Source organism: Ambystoma mexicanum, chromosome 11 (assembly GCF_040938575.1).
Source record: "Ambystoma mexicanum isolate Mex_15411 chromosome 11, UKY_AmexF1_1, whole genome shotgun sequence".
Taxonomy (NCBI): domain Eukaryota; kingdom Metazoa; phylum Chordata; class Amphibia; order Caudata; family Ambystomatidae; genus Ambystoma; species Ambystoma mexicanum.
This window is the reverse complement of record NC_090934.1, coordinates 1075783380-1075796645: the sequence shown is the minus strand read 5'-3', so window position 1 is coordinate 1075796645 and position 13266 is coordinate 1075783380. Positions and strand designations below refer to the sequence as shown.

At 51.5% G+C, this 13266-nt stretch overlaps 1 protein-coding gene across 1 annotated transcript in view; it reads left to right on the top strand.

The window, feature by feature from the left end:
• Positions 1-13266, top strand: part of LOC138504114 (synaptotagmin-7-like) — a 560413-nt gene that overhangs the window by 140066 nt on the left and 407081 nt on the right. The gene's annotated exons all lie outside the window — the stretch shown is intronic.

Genomic DNA, 13266 nt, shown 5'->3' with positions numbered 1-13266 from the left:
ACTTCCTCGTGAAGAAGAAGACGGGAGGATGGCGCCCCATCCTAGACCTGCGACGTCTGAACAAGTTCATCAAGGCGCAGAAGTTCCGGATGGTCACCCTCCAGCACGTCCTCGGTCAGCTGGAGGAAGGAGACTTCCTATCGTCGTTGGATTTGGAGGATGCCTACTTCCACATTCCCATCCTAAAGGGGCACCGGAAATTCCTCAGGTTCGTGGTCCAAGGGCGTCATTACCAGTTCAAAGCCCTTCCCTTCGGACTACGGTCGGCACCCAGGGTATTCACCAAGTGCCTCGCACCGGTGGCGGCGCAGCTGCGCCGCGAGGGGATTCACGTCTACCCCTACCTGGACGACTGGCTCATCCGCGCCAAGACGAGGGAGCTCGCCGTGGTCCACACGGCAAGGACCGTCCAACTCCTCACGGACCTGGGATTCTCCGTGAACTACGCCAAATCCCACCTGGTGCCCGCGCAAGTCGCACTGTTTCTGGGAGCGAGGCTCGACACAGTGTGCCTTCTGGCCTCCCCGTCGGAGGAGAGGACCAGGACCATCTTGGGCAAGGTGCAACGGATGTTGGTGGCCGACGCGGCCAAAGTGAGGTCCATCAAGTCCCTCCTCGGGATGATGTCTTCCTGCATTTACCTCATTCCCATGTGCAGGCTCCGGATGCGCCCGTTGCAAGAATTCCTGGATGCGCGCTGGATCCAGACGACGGGCAGCTTCGAGGAAAGGATCAAGCTCGACGAGAGCTTCCGACGAGCTATACGGTGGTGGGGCACCCGCGCGCATCTGACGGCGGGCATGGACTTCCAGGCCCCAGCCCACCAGGAGACTGTGACCACGGATGCCTCCCTGGAAGGGTGGGGAGCGCACACCGAAAATCTGCACGCAAGGGGACTCTGGCTCCCGACGGAGAAGTCCCTGCATATCAACATCCTGGAGCTCCGTGCAGTGTTTTGGGCCCTCAGGTCCTTCCTTCCGTCCCTCAGGGGCAAGGTGGTGAGGATCTTCACCGACAACACCACCACCATGTTTTACATCAGGAAACAGGGCGGAACCAGGTCCCCAGCGCTGTCCAAGGAAGCGCAGGACCTGTGGCATTGGGCCGTCGCCCAAGGGATTTTTCTGGTGCCGTTTCATCTGGCAGGGATAAAAAACACCATCGCCGACTCACTCAGCAGGGAGCTGCGCTCGTGCCACGAGTGGGAACTACGGCAGGATCAGGTGGATCGCCTCTTCCGACGGTGGGGCACACCCCAGATCGACCTGTTCGCGACGGCGACGAACACCAAGTGCCGGAGGTTCGCCAGCAGGTTTCCCCAGACGAGGAGCATGGGCGATGCTTTCTCGTTCCCCTGGGAGGGCCTGTTCCTCTACGCGTTCCCTCCTTTGCCTCTGCTAATCCGGCTCATCAACCAGCTCAAGAGGTCACGGTGCAGGATGATCCTCGTCGCACCTGCGTGGCCGAGGCAGATATGGTTCCCGGACTTGCTGGACTTGTCAGCGTCCCCGCCGATCAAGCTGCCGGCGGACGCGGATCTACTCTCCAGGGAAGGAGGCGCCATCCTCCACCACGACCCGAAGTCGCTGAACTTGCAGGCCTGGCTCCTGCAGCGCTAGAGTTTGGAGGATACGACATACCGGCCGATTGCAGAGAGGTTCTTGCAAAGGCCAGGGCGTCCTCGACTCTTAAATGCTACGGACACAAATGGAAGAGGTTCTCTGTCTGGTGCCGCGCACAGAAGATTAACCCTCTACGGATTACGGCTCCCCAAGTACTGCCGTACCTGCTGACGCTGGCCAAAGCTGGTCTGGCACACGCGTCCCTCAAGATTCATCTTGCTGCGATCTCCCGATACACCAGAACCACGGGGCGGACGTCCTTGTGGTCTCATCGTCTGGTGAAAGAGTTCATGAAGGGACTGTTCAGATCGTTCCCGCCGGTGAAGGCTCCGGCCCCGGCGTGGGAGCTCAACGTGGTGCTGACCAAGCTCATGGGACCTCCGTTCGAGCCTCTGCACTCGGCCCCGTTGAAGTTTCTATCGTGGAAAACAGCTTTTCTTGTGGCCATCACCTCCGCACGACGAGTGGGAGAGATCCAGGCCCTTTCCTGCAAGGCCCCGTACTTGACTTTCCACGACACGAGGGTAGTGCTCAGGACGCACCCCTCCTTCATGCCCAAGGTACTGTCGGACTTCCATCTCAACGAACCCTTGGTGTTACCTGTGTTCTTCCCGTCGCCTTCGTCGCCGGCTGAGAGGACTTTGCACTCGCTGGATGTAGCTAGAGCGCTGAAGTTCTACGTGGACCGCACGAAGGGTTTTCGGAAGACGTCACAACTCTTTGTGAACTTTGGACCTGTCAATCAGGGGAAGGCTCTCTCGAAGGCTTCCATCTCCAGATGGCTCTCCGGCTGTATCATGTGCTGTCACCGGTTGGCACCGACCGCTGCCTGGCCGTCCGAGAGCCCATTCCACCAGAGCGATCGCAGCTACCACGGCGTTCCTATCTGGTGTGCCCCTGCTGGACATATGCAGGGCTGCTACGTGGAGGTCGACGCACACCTTCACGAAATTCTACTGCGTCGACCGGGATTCCAGGGAGGAGTCCAGGGTCGGCCAAGCAGTGCTGCGCAACCTGTTCGCCTGAGGTGAGCCTGGTGAGGAGGTAAGATGCTTGATGTTGAGTTGATGTGATGCTTAATGTTGAGCCTTTGCCACCTCCCGTGGTTGTGCATGTGTGTACTGCTATGTATTCTTTATTCATGAGCATGTGAATCCATGCCAGACCCCATGCTGGAGAAGGAACAAGTTACTTACCTGTAACTGTTGTTCTCCAGCATGGGTCTGGCATGGATTCACATGCGAACCCTCCCGCCTACCCCTCTGCGGCTCTTCACTTGGTCATACTGCCACTTCACGTGCTTCCAAATCTGAAGATGGCTGCCAGAGGCGGGGCTTAGGTAGAGGGCAGTCATTGGCTGTGGTCAGTATGACGCAGAGACCAGTGATTGGTTATTACTACGAAAGACAGATCAGAAACGAAACTGATACTGTTTTTTTCTTTACCGAGGATTCCCAGCCTGACGACGGGGAATATTCATGAGCATGTGAATCCATGCCAGACCCATGCTGGAGAACAACAGTTACAGGTAAGTAACTTGTTCCATATGTGTAGATGGTGTATGTAGCTTAGTGCTTGCAGGTAATTGCTCAGTTTCATGTAGAAATGTCTCTTAACTCCAGTTTTCTACAAAACTGAAACAAATCTACATAAACATCCATAAGTATTTATCTTCAAATTAATTTAGTTTTATAGAGGAGAGATGGATAATCATTTTCTCATCTCTTTGTTTTCTGTTTCTCCTGATTTGAGCTCCTGTCCGCACCCTTTTGTTTGTATCTTCTATATTTGTTCTCTTTTAAGTGTGCTTTCCCCCACAATAACTTTGTCTTCTATGTATTCCTGAAATTGTTTCTGGGCATGGTATTCTAAAAAAGTGGTAAGGGGCTGTGGTGCGGTCTATTTTCCGCTCTTTTCAGAGGAGTGAGAGCCGCTGGTGGCAGACACTTTGCACCATGCTATATGCTCTGTAAAGCCTCTGTGAGAGGGCTGCAAGGTGGGCTGTTTCCATCCACTGCTTCTCCTGCTTTCTTTCCGTTTCTTTCGCCTTTAACTTTAGCTTGCTCCTGTATGAACGTATCTCAGTTACCGCTGAATAGAGAGTGTGAACATGGGGCCAATGCGTTCTTATGCTGTAAGTGTGGGCTACACTTATTTGTTTACCTGGCCTAGCTGTGTTTCTGGCTTACCAGTTTCCTGGGGCACAGTGGTTGTCAGCAGAGATTTTTGGGATTTCTGGATCACAGCAGAATCTAAGTGACCACTGGGTTTGGACCATTGCAACCCTACCCTACTCCTGCTAGTTTGTCACTTTCGGTCGTTGCCTGGCTATTTCCATTTATACAACTCAAGGACCTCTGGAGCTTTTTTATCTGGCATGTCCCTGCAGGCTTAGGGCAAAGCTTTAACGGCTCCCGGAACTGTGAGTTGCCAGTACATACTTTTTACCTTTTAAATTAAAGGGAGCTAGTGTTGGAAATTGCGGCTTACTGGATCAGTCTAACATTTCTGGGAGGCATTTCGATTCCAGACTGTGTGTTTTAAAGGGTACTTATATTTACATTTTTGATAACGTTATATTCCTGTGCTGCTGTGTGTTGTTGCTACGTGTATGGAATAAGGGAGGGGGCAGGAGACAGAATGTACTAATATATATTTTGATCTGTATTAAGCATTACTGCATTTTACACTTTGATATTACTGCACTTTAGAGTTTGGTTGTATTTATACAAATTGATCAAGCAATTAAATTAGGGCATGACTAAACTTAAGGATACTTTTCAGCTGGGGGTTGAGCCAGGAATATCAGCAAAAAATAAACTAAAAATGGCATGGTCTCTAAATGGACAGTAATGGCAAAGTAACCTAGGGGCATGGGTGGGTACAGGTAAGGGGATGGCAAATGTTGGAATAAGAGTAGTAAGACAATATCAAATGGGTCAGTGACTATGGAACTCTTCTTTTTTAACAACATTTATTTAAACCTTTTTTTCATAGGTTGTAGCATCATCTTTCAATACTCAGCTGAGATGGTTACAATCGGTACAATCCAATAAAAACTTCATCATAATATTGCCACCTTTGTTATCCCCCCGTTGCACACCTTTTACAATTCCTTCAGCCCCATAGCAGTCATCCTTTAGCCACACGTGGTTAAAACAGAAAGGATTCTGAACAGGGGCGATTTGCAAGTTAGTGCAGGGTATTCTCTATCAATGTCCAGGAGAGGTGACCATATGTCCCAAAAGTAGTGTAGGCGATCATTCGCAATAGCTGTCACCTTCTCTGCTACCAGAATGTCCCAAATTTTGGTCCATCATATCAAAAGAATGTCCCAAAGGAGGTTATGAGGTCCAGGAGTCTGGGAAGGGAGTGGGAGATGTTTGTTAGATAGAATAAGATGTTGTCTGCAAAAAGGGACAGTCTTTTATTTCTTGGACATTGGGGTCGGGTCGGATAGCTATCGCCAGGGGTTCCATTGTTATTGCATAGAGGAGAGGAGAGATGCGGCAGCCCTGCCTGGTACCTCTGGTTAGGTGAAATGGGGTGGAGACGGCCCCATTGACTAATACTTTGGCCGTTGGGTCTCTATGAAGGGCAGAGATCCATCTCCGGAAGTTGGGGCCGAACCAAATTCTCTCTTAATCCTTTCCCCATGTGTGCCCATTCCCCCCCAATCAAATGCTTTTTCTGAACCAATGGAGATTAGGAACACTTCCAGGTCCTGCTCCTGCACCATCTATATTAGATCAAATGTCTTCCTGATGTTGTCAGCTCCCCGTCGCCCTGAGATGAACCACACTTGGTCCCCATGAATAAGTGATGACATGAGCATTTACTAACCTTTTTCCCAGCACTTTGGTGAAAATGGTCAGGGAGATGGGTCGATATGAATGGCATTGCGTTGGGTCTCTTCCGTCCTTTGGGGTTACCACTATTAGAGCCCTCAGTAGGGAGTCGGGTAGAATTCCTGTGTCCAGAGTTTGATTAAACATCTTAGCCATGAACGGGGCCAGGGTGGATCGAAATGCTTTGAAAAAGCGCACTGTGAATCCATCATCACCTGACGCCGTTCCCCCTTTCATTTTCCCAATTATCGAAGTTATTTCTTCTGCTATGATTGGGGCGTCAAACATGGCTGCGATGTCCGTGGATTTGCTCGGTATGGGTAGGGTGCCCAGAAAGTTATCTATCCACGTTCCATCTCCCTTGAACTCACTTGTATAGAGGAGTTTGTAGTATTTGCAGAATTCCTCTTCTATGTTATCATCCTCATAGACCTTCTTGGCCCCAGCCTGCTGTATCACCCCCACCCTTGTGGCGCTTCTTTGCTCACGTAATCACCATGCCAGTATCTTGTTTGCGCTCTCCGCCTTTTCCATGTATTTTTGTTTTATGAAAGTGAGCTTTCGCTCCTTCTGGTGTACAGGTAGGGCCCTCAACGTATTGCTGCACTTTTGCAAAGTTTGTAGGGGAGACTTGGGATCTTAGCGTCCCTTTGGGTTTTAAGGCATCTATCTGTCCCTTTAGGTCTGACTCCACCCTTTCTCTCTCCCCTGTTTTCATTAGCTCTCCCCGTATTCAGGCCTTGAATGCCTCCCATACTGTTGCCAGTCCTATCTCCCCATTATCGTTGAGCTGGAAGAATCATTTTTTATAGATTTTAACAGCCCCTGGGCTGTTGTTTCTCTTTCAACAGTAGATCATTGCATACCCATTAACCTCTCTGGATCCCGCCAGTCCAATTTCCAAACTCGACTCTGACTAAGTCATCATCTGACCATGGGATGGTGTCAGGAACTGAGATCCACGTAGACTAGAATACCTCTGTGCCCAACTACCAGCCAGAGAGAGATGAATGTACTCGCTGACCGGTCGTTGAGGCCACAGGTGGTGGCAGGAACAGGAATCTCCGGAACCCGGATGACTGTAAGGAAAAAAGGCAGGCAAACAATGTTAACCAAAACACCAACCTTATCACCAGGCTCCAAGAAAAGAAAACATAGTGTCCTACCAGTAGATGACTGCTGTTCCCTCCAGAGGTCGAGAATAGGCTAATGTACTAGTAACCAAGAGGCTGCTTACACTAGACAACCATGGGAGGCCACCATAAGTACAGGAGGAAATGGGGGCGTGTAGCTTGGAGGGAGTTAGGGATAGGGCCAGGGCCAGAAGGGGTAAGGCAGGGAAGGTATCAAGAATCCAAGGGCCAAGAATTCAAAGAACCAAAAAGGAAGATCCACAGGCAATCCAAGTTCGTAATCCAAAGTCAGAGCAGTTCAGAGTATCAGTAAGAATAAAGGCGCCAAATCCAAAAGGTAGTATCCAGCAGAAGTCCAAAGAACAAAAGCCAAGGTCCAAAATTCCAAAAGGTACCAGAAACGAGAACTAACACCACACGCTGCAGGAAAAACAGCGGAGAGGCGTATTTCGGCTTTTCAAGTGTTCCTTTATACTTCCTGGTTACCATCACCTGAGCGTGTAGGCAGAACGCGTAAGGAGACACGTGGCCGTAACCTATGGTGATGATTGGGGCCTGGAGGATCATGTGGTGCGGAAGGGATTAGTGATGAGGGAAGGCCCTGCCCCCAAACACATGACCGTCTCCTTCGTCCAGCGGCAACTCTGTGGATCGGCCGGTGTACTGCCGTAGTTGCCACGGCACCTGCCAGGATCGGAGCGGCCAGCGCCGCCAACCAAGACCCTCCCCAGGAGTGCCCAGAACGAGAGCGCGACCCCACGGTGGAGCGGGGTGGGGCAAACGCGGGCAGCCTGGAAGGCGGTGAGTTCATGACAGATGGGCTCAGTAGTAGTTTTGGATACCTTGCTTGCCAGGGAAGTGTCCAGGAGGACATAGTCTATGCGGGAGTGTGCATTATGGTCTGAAGAATAGAATATAGAGGGAGGCCCTCTTTCACATATGAGCAAGTCTACTACCCCAAGCTCATTATTGATTTGGCTGGCGCGTCGAGATCTGCTAAGCTGGGCACGGGAGATATCTGTCGGTTTACTGTGTCTAAAACCATATTAAAGTCACCCCGATGATCAGGAGCCCCTCTCCAAAGATCTGGATTGTCCCCTTTACCATACCCCACTGCTGTTCCTGCCCATCATTGGGGCAATAAACCAAAGCCAGGGTTACCTTTTGTCCTTTTATCCACCCTTTGACTAATAGGAAGCGCCCTTCTGGGTCTCTTAGGGTAGACTCTGTCATCAAAGCCCAGCTTGGTAGCTATAACGATGGCCACTCCCTTTTTCTTGGATGCACTAGAGGCATGGGGAATCATTGCCACCGAGTTCGACTTAATAGATGGTTCCCTGCCTCTCAGCCAATGAGTCTCTTGTACGAACAGTAGGTCAGCTTTCAGCCGATTTAATTCGTGCAGCAACAGGGATCTCTTAAGTGGGGAATTGAGACCCCTAATGTTGCGAGAGTCTACGAATAAGGCCACGTTTAAGTCAGCCATCTGTGCCCTCTTTTGCTAGCGATAGTACTGCCCTTGCTCTTTGTTGTCCTGCTATGGGATCCGAGTATACCCATACACTGTGTGTGAACGCCCCGTGTGACCCCTGTGTAGCCTGTAATTACGGAAACCTTCCCCCAGGGAACAAACAGAACTGTCAAGAACTTTCTAACTGCCTCCCCGCCCCCACCCCCTGATCGCGTCTGGACCTTCTGCAGTGAATCTTTACCATCCGCCCAGACCACCAACTTACCCTTCTTCTGTGGGCCTTGATCCACCTCAAGTCTCATCCCTGGAGGCCCCCTAATCAGACGATTAACCCCTCCCTTCTGACTAAACCCACACCCCCACCCCTTACCACTTTTTAAAGGGCTTCCGCCCAGCTTCAACCATGGGAAGTGCAACCCCAGTAATCATCCTTGGGTGGCCCAGTTCCAAAGGCGATGAGCAAGTTCAGAAGGTTTCACCTGCCTTTGATGATGCTTGTTACTTGGGCCGGGTTCACTCTTCCTTTAAGTGTCGTACTCTGGACCATTCCTTATGTTTGAGCTTGGGAGGCCGGGTTAGGCTTCTTATATTTGCAGAACCCCCTAATGCGTCTTCTGTCAGAGGATCTTTCGATATTCAACTTTTCCTTCTTTGTGATTTGTCCTTGCACCCCTTCTGAGCTCGGGGCCACCGCGTCCACGGGCTTCCATCAGTTCTTGGGAGACCCTGTTGATGTCATCCTCTGTCACTAAATTGTACTTGCACCCTTCTTATTTGAAATTTAGGGAAATGGGGAACCCCCACTGGTATCTGGCACCTTTGGCAATCAACCATTTTCGTCAGTGGGCTGCAGAGTCTTTGCCTCGACAAGGTGAATGACGAGAGGTCCTGGTAAATGGTGAGGCGCGAAGACCCCAACTGCACTGTGCCCACTGACCTAGCTTTATCCAGGATCTTCGCTTTCTCTGCATAGTAATGGAACCATGCCAAGATGGAGCAAAGGCCCTTTCCTCCACCACCGGCTCTATGTGCCCTGTCAATGGTTGGTTCAGTGGTCATATCATCCTCAAAAAGGTGTCTGATAACTTCCTTGATCACTGCTATGATGTCTCTCTGGTTCTCGCCCTCTTTTTCTGGAAATCTGAAGAATATGAGGATATTGCGGTGCTCTCAATTCTCAAAGTCATCAGTTTTTAGGGTACTTTCTTCTCCAGTTCTGAGATCCTCATATTGAGTTGTGTCTCTAGGACATCCACACGGACTGGTTGGCCTCTAGCCCCTGAAGTCTATCGTCCATGTCATCCACTTTTTTATCGAGGCCATCCAGTCTATGACTGGTAGGGGACATGAAGTCCTTGAGTATCTCCAGTATTGCCACCATGTCTCTCTGCATTGAAAGCATATCTTCTGCCATGGTCGGTATGGATGTGACTACCCCCTCTATTGCTGGATTGGAAGACGGTGCAAATTTGTATTTTTGAAGTTTGGCGGTCCTGTTGATGGGTGTGGGTGAGGGGGGGCTCCCTTGCATTGCCTCAGCGTCGCCCCTCTTGCTAGGCGTTCAGTGTGAGGGTGTCTTGATGGTGTCAAGTCGTTTATGGGTGCAGAGTCTTGCACCTTGTCTCCGGCTGAGTCTCTGGGTTTTGACTCTGGATGCAGTGCAAAGGTCTTCCAGAGCTCTGTGAGGTCAGCACTTATGCTGGCCGTAGATGGGGTCGTCCCTTAGGGGGTTCCTCACTGTTTATCCCAGCCCAGGGATCGAGTGGTGGCACAGGGTCCTGCCCCAGCGTTCTGGTTTGGCTGAGCCACTGATACGGAGGTGGGATGGGTCGGGGCCCTCACCTCTGATTGCTGCAGGCAGTCCCTCTCCCCAGGACAGGACCCAGCAGGTGGCAGGCACGTCAGGCACCACTGAACTCTGTGGGCTCACCTGGTGGATGTGGTACTGTGATCTCTAGATTTGCGTTTGATATTTTTTTCCAATCAATCTTGCGCTGATGCGCCACAGGATATCCCCGCCATGGAAGGTAGGAGGCACCTCCTGGGGCTCCTCCCGCTAGCATCGGGGCGCTCTCGCTCCCCTTCCCTCTCTCTTGAGGGGATCACTGGCTGCCCCCAACCCATTCTGTTCACTATTAGCTACGCTATTCCCAGTGAGAAGGGGCGGGACAGCCGAGGTTAATTTCATCCGGGCGGCCGGTCGCCCTGATGGCCGTTTGCCTGCTGAGTCTACGAGGGCTCTTGTTGGGCCGGCGGGCTCAGCGAGGTGGCAGGGCAGGCTATGGCAAGTTGAGGCGCAATTTGGGATGGAGGGCCGCTCACCTTGTTGCTGATGCCTTTCTCGGGGGCCAAACGCTCTGCTGCACTCCAGTGCGGTCGGCTGCCAGTGAACGCTGCAGGTGTGCCGGGATGGAGAGTGGGATATGGCGCAGGATGAGGGGGCAGTCCACGCCACCCTGGGTCGAGGTTCACTGTTGAGGCTCTTGTCATTCAGGTCACTCCTCTGGGGGTCCGTCACCCCATTGCTTGCCGAAATGGCAGTAGTTCCAGTGCCAAACTTATCCAATCTCTAAACTTGAAGAAAACTTTCAGGAAACGATTGACAATCATGGAAAATCAGATTTTGAACATTCATGAGGTTCATTTAAGATTAGAACAAACAGGATATTCTCATGGGGATACACAAGGGACACTTGACAGGGAAGAAGTCGAATTAGTGAAACTTGAAGGGGAGGGGTGGGCACCATTAAAGTAATTAGAACTCAATGATAAGTAAACTCAAATTCAATTTAAACTTAACAGTGTCATCCAGAAAATCTGATGAACACTACATCAGAGAAAACACATAGAGCAGAAAATGTCTAGTGAAACAGTCACTAGACCTGAAGACGCCTGAAGTGTAGTCAAAACTACTGCATTTTATCACATATATAGATTCATTAGATATTCAGATAAAAAATAGGATTCTCATAGTCCATAAGATTACAATTTTCTTTAATTTTCAAAATCTGTCTGCAGAGACCCATGCCGATGCATTTTGGCCATGCGTCCTTCTTCAGGACGGGTTCTGTTTTGATGACGTGAGGTGTTTCGTAGTTTAGAACAGTCGCCTCTACAAATGAAGCCTTTAGGTGGAAGGAGCTGAGCTAATGTTACAGAAACCTTTAGGCGTATTCTGTGAAATGAAACGCATTTAGCGTATTCCTTACAAAGCCGCAGGAATACCTTAATCAAGGTTCAATTAATGCGTGATCCCTTGATCATGCTGGAGGAGATTATGGGAGTTCCCTAATGTTGGAAGAAGCGCTGGTAAGCAAGGATCAGCCTTTGATTGCCGTATGCGTTTGCACGCTACTGACAGAGTAATCACTAGCTGTCCCATCATTAAGATACTCCTACGTCCCGTCCCCTTTCCTCCATACTTGTGGGACATCTCTCCGTCCTGTGGGACGGGACCGGAGCACTTTGTAAAAAGCATCCAAATTTTTCCAAAAATGTGTCCTTCCTCTCTTTCCTGCGCGGGGCCCGGCACGCGGCCGTAACCCCGCCCACCTTGGCCCCGCCCCGCGCATCGACCCTCAGTCCTTTTCTCCGCTCGATCGGGGCCGGACGCACTTGCATCCTCGGAAGATTTTCTTCCCTGTTTTCCTCTCTGGCTCTCGCTAGCGTTCGTCTTCTAGTCTGTCTGTCTTTTAAATTAGACTTTCCAGACTGTTCTTCGTGTCATCGTCGCTTCGCGAGGGCGGATCCCCATCCTCATTGTTTAGAGTGTTTGGGTCCGGAACACCATTGGGACTCCTGTTTTTACTGTGACTCCCTTTCGGTCCGGGCTCTTCAACGTCGGTTGGAACGGTGGGAGGAGGTGTTCCGACACACTCCCCCATCTCATTTTCAGGCGTTCATCGACGAGAAGAAGAAACGCCCGGTAAGTTCTTTACTTTTCAGAGCACCTCGGCCGGGGGATACCTTCCCGGGTTCCTCTCGAGCCAGGAGGGGCGTTGATCGCTCTGTCACCGGGGTTCGCCCTGAGGTGCCTGTCGGGCCTAATAATTCTACCGGAGTTTTCTCCGAGGCTCTCTGTAAGGGGCCTGTGTACACCGCAGTAACTTCCGAGGACCCTCCTGTGGGGGCAGTGTGTACACCCAGTTCTGCTGAGTCACAGGGTACCAGAGCTTGCTCTGAGGCCTCTCTTTCGGCTTCCCTCAAAAACAAGACCGGGGTGCGCCCCGAGGCCTTGGCTGGGATTGTGTTTACCGAACGGATGTTCGAGGCCCGTGCCGATAAGGCTATTACCGGGCCTAGGCCCGAGGTCCCTCGTACAGAGGCTAAGGCTACCAACAGTTCTGAGGGGCCGGGCAGGGCCCTGTCGGTGAAAGCGGTTTTTCACCGTTCCCCCTCTTGTGGTGATAACAGATCTGTTGAGGGGGCAAAGAAGCAAGGTTCTTCTTTTACCGGCAGTGCTGAGGTCCTTCCTTCGAAGGCTCAGTTGGCGTTTGGTATGTCGCAGAAACATTCCAGGCCTCATAGTACCGGCTCTGCCGAGGTTCCTTATGTTAAGGCTAAAATTAAGACCCCTGATCCATCGACGGGGACCCCTGCCTCACCTCCTCACGTGCCGCAGTTCCCCTGAGATGAAGACAAAATGGCGGCCGTTGCCGCCACGACCACGGCGGCCATTTTAGGTACTACCGCTACAACTATGCCATCGGCCCCTGGTGTAGGGTTCGGTCCTTTGGGTGAACCTAAGGTCACTTGTGCGTATCCTTACCGGCCCGTTTATGATTGGAACGCCCGGATGCCTCTTCCACACAATGTTTTGTTGCCTGCAGGGGCAGCCCCTTTAATTTATGTAGATGCGTTGGCCGAGGGCCCGGCGTAGCACCCTTCTCCGTTTCGTCCCTGGGTTTGTCCACCTCATGAGAGGCCTCCTCAGGTTCCGAAGCAATCTCCTGAGGACGCTTTTTTCGGTAAATTTCAAGCGCTTATGCGCACCGACCCCATGAGGGAGTATTTCAAAGGGCTTTTTAAGGAAATTTGTCCACCAGCGCCCCCGGCTCCACCCGTTCCTCTGGTGGTTCCGCCGGCGCCTCCTTTGCCTGTGGTGCCTGCCCCTGCTCATCCGCCTTTGCCACCGTTGTCCCCAGTGGACAAGGCAGTGCCTGACACGGTTCAGCAGGATCCTGACCTGTCAG